The sequence below is a fragment of the Elephantulus edwardii genome, unplaced genomic scaffold (genome assembly GCF_000299155.1).
Source record: "Elephantulus edwardii isolate Elephantulus edwardi_28Jun2011 unplaced genomic scaffold, EleEdw1.0 scaffold00049, whole genome shotgun sequence".
Lineage (NCBI taxonomy): Eukaryota > Metazoa > Chordata > Mammalia > Macroscelidea > Macroscelididae > Elephantulus > Elephantulus edwardii.
This window is the reverse complement of record NW_006399799.1, coordinates 4,214,008-4,227,111: the sequence shown is the minus strand read 5'-3', so window position 1 is coordinate 4,227,111 and position 13,104 is coordinate 4,214,008.

Genomic DNA, 13,104 nt, shown 5'->3' with positions numbered 1-13,104 from the left:
ACCATGTCCCTTCACCATCCCAAGCATGACGTCCCTCTCCAAGGACTGATCCCAACTTGCAACATGTCCAAAGTATATCAGGTGAAGCTTTGGAATCCCTGCCTCCAAGGATTTAAGCTCAACATGAAGAAAACAAAGATTCACACCACTGGGCCAATGGCAGCATCATATTAGATGGTGAAGAGATTGAGACTGTGACAGCTTCAGTTTTCTTGACTCCACAATCAACACTCTTGTTACCAGCAGCCAGGAAATCAGATGGAGACTCATCAATAACTTTCACTATGTAGATGATACAACCTTGCTTACTGTAAGTGAGTAGGTTATGAAGCACTTGTTGCAGATCAAGGAAGGTAGTCTTTGGTATGGATTGCATTTCAATGTCAAGAAGACAAAGATTCTTACCACTGGACTGATAACCAACATCATGATGGGTGGAGAAGAGATGAAAACTGTCAACAACTTTATCTTACTTGGATCCACAATTAAAACCATTAGTATCAGCAGTCAAGAAATAAGGAGACATATTGCACTGGGAAAATCTGCAGTTAGGGACTTCTCCAAATTATTGAGGAGTAATGATGTCAATTTGAGCACTAAGTTGCATCTGATTCAGGTCTTTCTGATCACTTGCTATGCATCTGAGAGCTGGACAGTAACAAGGATGATAGAAGAAGAATTGATGCCTTTGAGCTGTGGTGTTGGAGATGAGCACTGAACTTCCCATGGATGGCCAAAAAAACCCAAATAAATACATCTTGGAGACGGTGCAGCCAGAGTGCTCTTTGGAGTCAAGAATGATGAAGCTTCACCTCATATACTTTGGGCATGATGCTCAGAGAGGCTATTCCTTGGAGAAAGATATGATACTGGGAAGGGTGGAGGGTTGGTGAAAGAGAGGAAGACCCTCAACCAGGTGGATTGACATATTGACTGCCTCTATGGGCTCTTGTGTGTCAAGACCTAGGAAAATAGCACAGGATAAAGCAGGGTTCAGATCTTTTGTTTACAGGGTCACTATCAGTCGTACTTTACTTGACAGCACCTAACAACAAAAATAGACAATTAACAAAAATGGTTAAGAAAATAAGGAAAATTTGGAAAACCAAATTACTAATTGAAGTAATAAATAGAAGAAATCAGTACAGCATGCATTTAAAAATATAGTTTGTCTGAAATGGTAAATTCTTATAGGACATAACTTACAAATGCTGAACATGAATAATAAAAACTATATATATGTGTGCATTATATCCATCTTATTTCAACAAGTGGAAACAAGATGGGCAATCTTCTTCTGTGAGACTTAAAACCTCAGAAACGTGCTGGAGGGTCATCAATGAGGTAGTTTTAATTCAACAGCAAGCGAGAGAGAGAGAAAACAAAGACAGAGAGAGAGAGAGATATCAGTAATAATACTCCTTGTTGCTTTGTTTGAGCCCATTGTTGCATCCACTGTGCCAGTCTATCTCTCTTTGATACTTTATCAAACTATATTTCACTGCTATTCATAAGATTTTCACATGCTGCTTTTAAAAACATGGGTTACAGGATCATATTCTTAGTCTATTTTGGTCTGGAAGCTCCAGTGAAACCCGTCAACTTTGGCTGAACCTAATGGGACAGCAACACACACCGTAATACAGGAAACTAACAGACAAGTGCTGTATATTTATGTAGTAATCCCAGACAAAAGTCACCGTTGTTTGACTCATAGTAATCCTCCATTGGGTTTCTCTGATGGCCTAGTGTTAAGATGTTATACTGCAGTCCCAAATGTGCCCAGTTAGAATCCACCAGGTACTCTGCAGAAGAAGGATGGGCAGTCTCCTTTCATGTGATTGAGTGTCTCTGAAAACTCTCTGGAGGGTCAGCTATGGGTCAGTTCTGACTCAAATGCGCACAACAAAAATAAAGTCTTTATAGGAAAAAGAAAAACCTCACTACCAGGAAAAGAACAAGCAAGTAGAGCTACAGGACCAACAGGTAGAATGACCACAGCAGAGAGCATGAGACAGAGCATCAGAGGCCTGACATGAGATGGGACCTTGGGACTGCTACATCATTGGAACTAGAGCTAAGACCCTTTTTGCCAAGTTTGTTGGACATCTAGGGTTAGGGAGCCAATACTGGCAGAACTGAAAACTTTGTAACCATTGTCAGAAAGCTGTGAGGCTCAAGGCTGAGGTTCCTGCAAGCACATTGCAGGAGCCATTCCGTCTGTATTCTGCTACTAACCTGGATTATAACCATTTTCTCCCCCCTCCTTCCCTGATATCAAAAGCACTTTATTGTAGATCTGGGAGAAAAGAAAGAATCTCCTCTGGACTATAACCTTTTTACTTTTCTAACATAGCTCTATCTGGTCTATGAGTCATCACATTAGATTTTGGACCCAATAAAGTAGTAAGATTGCTTTTGAGGTGAGTATAAAACTATATGGGAGCATGGGGGACATGTCTAACCCCATGGGAACTGGTTTAGTGTTATTGATACTTTTGACAGGCACAGTTCCACTTTGTGAAGTTGATAAGGGTCAGACATGGCTGTACCCAAATGGCCCTTGATCATTTTGCACTTGATGTCAGAAACTGGGTTACTGGTTTTGATGTCATGGCTTCAGACTCATGGAAATATGAATTTATAAGAAGTTAGGGTTTTGGCAGATGAGGGAAAGAACTGTTTAAAAGGAATATAGGATTAGGTATTATTTTCATGACAATATTCCAGAAAAAAAGAGAAATGCATAATAAAGTGCACTGTGCATTTAGGGGGGCGGATTGTATAACAATAAAATAATTTTTTCAAAGAAAGAAGCAAACTGGGGGGAAGGATGGGCAGGGAGGAAAATGTGCAACAATTTGAATGAATGGGGGAAAAATTAAATGGAAAGAATATGCTGTAAAATATATATAAATCTAAAAAATCATTAAAAAATGAAAAAGAAAAAGAACTTAGAGTTTTGGGAAGTGCAGTTAAAATGGCTATTTTTGCAGGACTAAAATGGAGGGAAAAGTTAAACTACTTTTGACCTGAGGCCATCTGCACATGAATAAGTTAAAGATGGAGAATGAAATTGATAGTGTTAATTCCTTGCAGGGGTGTGAGTGGGGGTGGGGGTGGAAGATTGTGGGATAAGTGAGGGAGGTGGGGAGGTAGGGAAGAAATCAAAAGACATATTGCACTAGGAAAGTCTGCTAGGACCTGTTCAAAGTCCTGAAAAGCAATGATGTCAATTTAAAGACAAAGGTGTGCCTGATTCAAGCTATGATATTTTCAATCATTTGTATGCATCTGAAATGCATCAGAAAGGACAATGAATAAGGATGACAGAAGAAGGATCAATGCCATTGAGTTGTGGTGTTGAAGAAGAGTGATGAGTGTCTCATGGACTGCCAAAAGAGCAGACACATAGTTCTTGGAGAAAGTACAGCCAGGGTGTTTCTATGAAGCTCTGTCTCACACTCTTTGGACATGTTGTTAGTATTCATCATACATGGAAAGATGGATGGTCGGCAAAAGAGAGGACTACATTCAATAACATGGATTGACAGTGGCTGCAGCAATGGGATCAAGTATATCAGAGATGATAAGGATGGTACAGGATAAGACAGGGTTCAAATATATTGCTCATAGGGTTGCTATGAGCCATAGTCTAGTTGAGGGCACTTAACATGTTTGAGTGCAAGTTCTGTACATGTTCGTACACACACAAACACACATACATATATATGTGGTGACATAAATTTATCATTCAAAACAACTTTTCTAGTCTTTGTCTTTTACTTTCACCTTATAGCTGGGTGAGAACATGTAAGAGAGTGTATATAAATAATTCTTGATTGGATTAAGAATTTTCTCCATTCTACTAGATTTAGATGGGAAAGGTTTAACAGCAAAAGATGTGAACCTCACTACCAGCAAGGAAGAAACAAATCAGCAAATGTGTTCCAGGGGCTTCAGATTGCTGTGCCAGTCTGACCAGGACCTACACAAGAGCATCAGCGCTACCTGCTGCTGTGGGACAACCTAAAACTGGCATAAGACAGAGCTGACTTGGGACTGCTGCTTCTCAGAGTCAGATAGAGGGGCTTTCGGGCAAGCTTGATAGAGGCCATACTTGGCAGGACTAGAGCTTTGTAACAGTGTCCTAAAGCTAAAGGACAGAAGGTTGAAGGACTTGTGAGCAGGTCTGCAAAGTTTTTCCAACTGAAGAATTTTATCTTGCTGCCAACTTGAATTGTAGCCTAACTTCCCTAATAAATCCTGTACCCATGAGTATGGTTTTCTGAAATCTGTATGATCATTGCAATTAATTTAGGACCCAGTATTAGAGCAGTACAGTTGGTGTTGGAATTAGCTATATTTCAAGGTTTTAGTGAAGAAACAAATGATGCTCGTGTATAGGCTTTAGCTGCAGCTTCCTTGGACTTTCCAGATCTTCTTCATTCACTCCACTCTAGATACCAAATATCTTAGACTTGTTCTCCAGAAAAGCAAAACCAGTGAATTATATTTAAAAAGCCTAGTCAGACAACAGACTGGAGAATTCTTAAGACTTAACATGAGTTCAAGGGCCATCAAATCTAAAACCTGCATGTCAGGAAGTAGGCTGCCAGCTCACATCTCAAGAACCAGTGGTCAGAATGAAGAATCAAGAGAGAAGGGAAACTTTGCAAGAACATCCACACGTGTTGGATGCAGTCTCTATTCCTTTCTTACTCCCCTAGTACTACTGTAATAGAAACACAGCAAGCTATTTGCTTTAACAAATTAAAATTTATTTCCTCAGAATCTAAGAGAATAGAAGTCTAAATTCAGGGTGCTAACTCTAGGAGAAATCTTTCTCTGTCAGCTCTGGGGGAAGATCCATGACTCTTTGGCCTGTTACCTGATTCCTTGGAGATGTTAATGTGGCGTGGCATCAATTTTCCTTTATCTTTGCTTGCTAGCTTGCTTATTAAATCTTTTTTATATCTCAAAACACAACTTTAACCATAGTTGTTGTTGTTGTTGTGTGCCATGGAGTCAGGCCAGACTCATAGCTGACCCTCCAGCAGGTTTTCAGAGGTAGTAAATAGCATGAGAGGAGATTACCAATCTTTTTCCTGCAGAGCAGCTGGTAGATTCAAACCATAGGCCTTTGGGTTGGCAGTACAACTCCTTACCACTAAGTCAAATTTTTCTTGGGTGAATGACTGAGAATAAAATTTCCGAGCCACACAGTATATGTATGTTCAGCTTGAGTAGAGCCAGTTTAAGACCGGTTTTCCAAACTAATACCAACTTACACTTCTACTAACACTGTAGGGAGTTCCAATGTCATAGTCCATGGGGAGCTTCACTGTTAACTCAAAGGCTGTGCCTCTCAGGAGATTGAATTCACCAGCAGTTTTCAGGGAGAAAGACAGGCAGTTTCCTCCTAGGAGAACTAATAAAAAGTCAGCTATCAATCTGCTCTGACATCATGGGGGGAAAATTTTCAATAGTGATTGACTCAAGATATATCTTACACCAATTCTGTTTCATTAACATAACAAAGACAATCCATTTCTAAATGGGATAATTATCACCGGCATGTTGTTAGGTGCCATCAAATAAAGTACAGCAATCCTATGAAGAATAGATCAGAACCCTGTCCTGTCCTGTGACATCCTCATAATTTCTGACATACTTGAACCCATTGCTGCAGTCAATCGATCTCGTTGAGGGTCTTCCTTCCTTTCGCTGACCCTCCACCTTTTCAAGTATGGTGTCCTTTTCCAAGGTTTCTCCTAATAATATGCTCAAAATATGTGAGATGAAACTTGATCATCTTTGCCTCCACGGAGCACTTTGGCTGTACTTTTTAAAAGACCTATCTGTTCTTTTAGCAGTCCATGGGATATTCAGTATTCTTCTCCAACACTACAGCTCAAAAGCTTCGATTCTGCTTCAGTTATCTTTATTTTTTGTCCACACCTCTGATGCATAGCAAGTTGATTGAAAATCATTTGCTTTGCATCACAGACATAGGGACTAGGATTAATAACACATATTTTAAAACTCAACTCATTCTCGTTGTCTGAACCCATAGCTGACCCTCTAGTAGGTTTTCCTCATGTAGGAGGAAATTACCCATCTTTCTTCCACAGAGCAGCTGGTACATTTGAACCACCTGCTATTATGTTAGCAGCGCAACACCTTACCCACTAGGCCACCAGAGCTTGACACATACTTCAGGAAGACATAAGTCAACCTTCAATATTCTCCAGGGAAGCTTTCCTTCAAATGAATTGGCTGCTCACATTAGGTCATGAAATGGAAGAGAATCACAGAATGACTGCCAACCACTGAGATGCATGGCCTAGCCAACTTAACACTTACTGTCATAATTATTGTGCTATCACCGACAGTGTTGTACTTCAGTATAGAGCTTGAAATGTTCTTTTTGGGATTTGGGATTTTTTTTTTTTAATGTGTGTTTTTAAAAAACCTTTTTGTAAAAAAAAACAAAAAACAACACACCAAACCAAACCTTTTTGTGATTTGAATGAAAGTTTACAAAGCAATTTAATATTTAATCCAGCCATTCATATGTATTACAATTCCCATTCTCTATGGTTTTTCTGATTGAAATGTTCTTGACAATGAATGTGATGCTATTTCTCTTCAAATGGTTGTTCCCAGCATAGCAGAAAATATGACAGTCTGATTAAAAGAGGTCAATGGCAGTCCTTTTCAGCTCCCGAATGTCTGAGATGTCAATCTTTAAGTGTTTCATTTTGTTTTTGACAACTTCCAATTTTGGATTACACTCCAATATGATGAAAATAAAAATCTTCCTTCACAACTGCACCCATGAGATACATGGAGAAAATATGGATTTTGTCAAGGATTTTATTTTACTTGGATTTACAATCAAGATCCATAGAGTGATGTATTGCATTGTGCAAATCTGCTTCAAAAGACCTTTGAAAGTGTGACTAAAATATGCCTGGCCCAAGTCATATTGTTGTTACTGTCATATTCTTTCAAGTAAGAACCAATTCATACTGACCCTCCAGTGGATTTCCAGAGGCCGTAAATTACATGAGAGGAAATTGTCTTTCACCCTTGGGGCATCTGGTGGCTTTGAACTGTATGCCTTAGGGTTGGCAATGCAAATTCTTAATGCTAGGCTACCAGAATTCCCTGACCCAAGCCATAGTATTTTCAATTGCTTTATATACATATGAAACTCTATAATGGATAAGGAAGACAAAATAATGGATATCTTTGAATTAGAGTACTTGTGAAGGTTATACCATGGACTACCAAAAGAACAAACTAATCTGTCTTGAGGAAGTACAGTCAGAATGCATTTTAGAACTTAGAACTTTATTTGAATATGCTATCTGGAGAGACCAGTCTGTGGAGAAGGACTCTATGCTTGGAAAGTTGAGAGTCATTAAAGAAGAAGAAAACCTCCAGTGAGATAGATTGATACAGTGACTTCAACAATGTGCTCAAATATAATAGCAATTGTGAGGATGGTATAAGACTAAGCAGTGTTGTACTTGATTATACATAAGATTACTATGAGTTAGAAATATTATACTTATTAGTTTGACAGAGGCTTGTGGAACCCCCAAGACTAAGCTCTTTGTTGCTAGTTGCCATAGAGTAAGTTCTAAACCTTTGTCCAAAAGAACAAAACACTAATATTTCTGAGCTTCTTCATTGTCATCTTTTCACAGATATAATTGAATTCTCTGTATTCTGTTGGTGAAAGGTCCATGTGTTAGCTGTCACTTACATTTTAAAAAGTGATATTATCAATTAAAAAGTTGATGGTCATATAAAATTCTATCATACTATGTCCATCTTTATTTCTATCACCAAGTTTGCATTCTCCGACTACCAATTCTTTGTTTTAATTTTTGCATTTAAATTACTAGTTATTATTAATGCATCTTGATTATATGCTTTAAAATTGTAGAAATCCTCAATTTCTTCATCGTCACCTGTAGTAGTTGGTGTGTAAATGTGAATATTAGCTGTATTAACAATTCTTCCTTGTATGTTACAGATATTTTCCTATCACCAAAAGTGTTGTGGGAATCCCAGAACATTTGATTGTGCTGATGCGAAACCTATAATTGAACCAAGAGGCAGTCATCAGAACAGAACAAGGAGATACTGCATGGTTGAAAATCAGGAAGGGGGCCTGCCAGGGATGTATTCTGTCTCTATACCTTTTTAATCTGTATGCAGAACATATCATCTGGGAGGCTGGGCTGTACGAGGAGGAATGTGGCATCAGGATTGGAGGAAAATTCATCAATAACCTGTTATTATGCAGATGACACAACCCTGAAACTGAGGAGGACCTGAAGCGCTTGCTGTGGAAAGTCAAGGACTGTAGCCTTCAATATGGACTGAAGCTCAACATCAAGAAAACAAAGATTCTCATCATTAGATCAATTGGATCATTATGGATGGCAAAGAGATTGAGATTGTTAACAGTTTTAGTTTGCTTGGCTCTATTGTTCTTTGTACCAGCAGCCAGGAAATCAAGAGACAAATTGCATTGAGAAAGTCAGCTGTCAGGGACCTCTCCAGAATACTGAAGAGCAACGATATCAGTATGGAGACTAAGGTGCACCTGATCCACGGCATAGTCTTCACAATTGCTTGCTATGCATCAGAGAGCTGGATAATGACTAGAAATGATAGGAAGAGAAGTGATGCCTTTGAGCTGTGGTACTGAAGAAGAGTGTTGAAATTACCTAGGAGAACAAACAGGTTTGCCCTGGAGAATGTGAAACTGGGCTGTTCCTTGGAGGTAAGGATTCTGAAGCTTCATCTGACATACTTTGGGCATGTGAGAGGGACATCATGCTTAGGAGCCTGGAGGGCCAGCAGAAGAGAGGAAGACCTTCAATGAGATGGATCGATTCAGTGATTGGGGTAATGGGAGTAGGTGTGTCAGAGACAGTGAGGTTGGCACAGGATAGAGCAGGGTTTAGGGCTCTTGTACATAGGGTCTCTATGAGTTGCAGGGAACTCGACGGCACACAACAACAACAACAACAACAACAGTGTTGTAATTCAACATAGAGCGTCAAACATTCTTTTTGCTGATGAATGTGACGCCATTACTGTTCAGTTTTTGTGTCAGTTTGGCATACATATTGTGATCACTGGTATTTCAAATACTGTTAGGGTCACTCATGTGAGCAGAACTTCTAGATTAAGACAATCTAGGACTGTCCATCCATTTCTGAAATAATGTTAGTTGTTGTTGTTAGATGCTATAGAGTCAAGTACAAGTCATAGCGACCTTATGAACAACAGATCTGAACTCTGTCCTATCCTGTCTTCATGCTTCCTGACATAATAGAACCCACTATGGCAGTTACTGTGTCAATGCACCTAGTCAAGGGTCTTCCTCACCCTCGCCGACCCTCGCCCTTCCAAGCATCATGTCTTTCTCCAAGGAAGAGCCCCTGCTAGCAACAAGCCCAAAGTATGTGAGGTGAAGCCTCCTCATCCTTGACCAGAAAAAGCACTCCAGCTTCACCCTTTCAAAGGCATATTTGTTCTTTTGGAAGTTCATGGGATGTTCAGTGCTCTTCTCAAACACTACAGCTCAAATGCATCAATTTTTCTTCTGTCATCCCTACTCATTGTCCAGCTTTCAGATGTATAGAAAATCATCAGAAAGACCATGGTATTAATCAGACACATCTTAGTCCTCAAACGGACATCATTACTTCTCAATAATTCGGAGAGGTCCCTAACTGGAGACTTTCCTAGTGCAATACATCTCCAGATTTCCTGACTGCTGGAGCCAAGGGTGTTAATTATGGATCTATGTAAGATGAAGTTGTTGATAGTTTCAATCTTTTCTTTATCCATTATGATGTTGTGAATTGGTCCAGTGTGGTAAGAAACTTTGTTTTCATTATCTTGAGATGCAATCCATACTGAAGGCTGCATTCCTTGATCTTCTGCAAAAATGATTCAAGTCCTCTTCACCTTCAGCAAATAAGGTTGTGTCATCTGCATAATGCAGGTTATTGATGAGTTTCCCTCCGATTCTGATGCCACATTCCTCTTCATGGAGCTCAGCTTCTCAAATAATTTCCTTAGCATACAGATTGAATAGATATGGAGAGAGAATACACACTCCCTTCTTAATTTTAATTGTTTTTCCTTGTTGTGTACTGTCGAATCAAATCCGACTGGCACAGGCGGAGATTGCCCTCCTTCTCTCGCAAAGTATCTAGTGTATTCGAATCATGCACCCTCAGGATTGCAGTACAGCTTCTTGCCACTAAGCCGCCAGATCTCCCACTACCTTCTTAATTTTAAATAGTGCAATGCTCCCTTGCTCTGTTCGCACAATTGTTTCCTGGTCCAAGTATAGGTTCTGCACGAACACAATGCTCTGGAATTCCCATTCCTCTCAATGTCAACCACAACGTATGATCCACAGTGTTAAATACCTTTGCATTGTCCATAAATCACAAATAGATATTCTTCTGGTATCCTTTACTTTCAGTCAGGATCCATCTGATATCAGCAATGGTATCCTTGATGCCATTGTCTCTTCTAAATCCTGCTTAAACTTCTAGCAGTTCCTCATTTGTATTGTTCTAGCCATTTTTTAAATTGATCTTCTACAGTATTTTGCTTGCACACAATAACATCCACATTTTGTTGAATTTCAAGATAATCTTAGGAATCTAGGTTTGAGGTATTGAACACCAATGATTGAAGACTAGATGAGTTGTGGGGTGATATCAAGGATGTTAAATAACCATGAAAAAAGCAAAAGGTCATTACAAAGACAGAGGAGAAAGAAAAAGAAATAATGGATGCCGGAAGGACTCTGAAAATTGCACCAGAGAATCGAGAAACCAAAGCAAAAGGAAAACATGCTGAAGTAAAATAAGTGAACAGAAGATTTCAAAGGACAGCTTTAGAGGACAAAGCAAAGTATTGTAATGGAATGTGCAGAGAGCTGGAATGGGAGAATAAAAAGGGAAGAGCTTGCTCCGCATTTCTCAAGCTGAGAGAACTGAAAATCAATTCTAAACCTCAAGTTGTGATATTGAAAGATGCTATGAGTTGCCTGGTGGCAAGAAGCCTCACTGCAATCCTGAAGGTACTCGGTTTGAGGCCACCATCTGCTCCACAGGACAAAGATGGGCAATCTCTTCCTGTGAGATTAACTGCCTCTGAAAACCAGCCAGGGGGTCAGCTATGGGTTGGTTCTGATTTGACCCTACATAACAGCACAACAGGGGCAAGACATGTAATGACCCAGAAAGCATCAAAAGAAGATGGAGGGAATGAATACACAGAATCACTGTACCTTAAAGAACTGATTGAAACGGAAAAATTTCAGGAAGTACCATATGAACAGAAGCCAATGGAAATGAAGGAGGAAATGGAAGCTGGACTAAAGGTATTGGCAAAAAATAAGGCCCAAGAATCAATCAGATACCAGTTTACTTGTTTCAGTTAAGTGGTGCAGCCTTGGATGCACTCATTAGTCTATGCTAGGAAATTTGGAGGACAAAAGTATTGGAAGAGGTCCATATTTGTTCCCATTCCCAATAAAGGTGATCCAACTGAAAGTGAAAACTATTGAACTATATGAAATAACGTTTTTGGGTACCATGGAGTTGGAACCAACTCCAGCAGGTTTTCAGAGGCAGTTAATCGCACAGGAAGAGATTGTCCATCTCTCTCCCATGGAGTAGCTGGTGGCCTGAATCCACATGCCTTTGGGATTGCAGTGCAGCTTTTTGCCACAAAAAGCCCATGAAAATCATATTAATAACATTGGAACATGATATGAAGGCCCAAGGTGAAAGATATTGAAAATACAATTAGGAGAATTCTTCCCTCACCAAAAGAGGTGGAATTCTTCCCCCAGCCCTAGAAAAGAGACCTCCCCTAACCCAGTGAAATGTAGCACATCCTGTGGGATGGCAGCTGCAGCAACCATGGCTGAACAGGTGAATTGATGTGAGATGAGATGAGACTTGACTGCGCTAGGAGTGGAGGGTGTGGGGAGGGGGCCAATATTAGAAGGACTGAGCACTTTGTTGGACAATTGAGGGCACAGCCAATATTGACAGGACTGAGAACTTGAAAACACAGAGCTATGAGGCTTAAGGTTAAGGTACCTGCATGCACATTTCAGGAGCCATCTTGACTGCATTCTGTTGTTAATCTGAATTATAACCTTTTGATTTCCCACCCACAAATACAATTAGGAAAGAGCTTCCTCCTCAAAGTAAAACTCAAAACTGACTTCTGTCTAGTTGGAACTGACTCATAATGACTCTCTGTCAGGGAGCTCTGGTGGCCTAGTGGTATTACACTGCACTGCAATCCCCAAGACAAGCCGTTCAAATCTACCAGATGCTTCACAGAAGAAAAATGGGCAATATTCTCCTGTGTAATTGCCTTGGAAAATCTGTTGCAGGATCAGCTGGGGTTGATTCTGACTCAATGATACACAATATCAGGTTTCCAACGCTATGAATCTGAATGGGAGGAGATGGACATCTTTCTCGAGGCGCCATCAGTGGATTCAAAGTACACAAGGCTTTCAGCTTTTTGGCTAGCGGCACATTCTACAGACTAGAAAACTAGAGTTCTCACCAAAATCTACCTTAATGATATGGATTGAGTAAAGCTTTTAGCCAATTAAGGAAACTTCACTTGCTGATGTTACTAAAAACAAAATGAAGAGGAAACAGTTGTAAACAACCACAGTCAATCATAACATGGAATAAATGTGGAACTAAAAGCTATAAGAAAAATGAAATAGAATGCATGATTGATATCCTAGGCATTCATGAGCTAAAATAGACTGGTATTTGCTATTTTGAAACAGACAATGATACAATCTATTGTTGCCCTTAGTAATCTGGAACAAAATTCACTCCCATGTCTCAACTTTCAGCCAAACAATAAATAGGGCTATATCATGAGCCTCCTTTGCCATCTCTGTTATCTAAATGTGTTCTGTTGTACATAGGGTTTTCAGAGGCCTGCTATTTCAGAAGTGGATGGCCAATCCTTCTTCCTAGTCTGTCTCAATGTGAATGTTCAGATTAA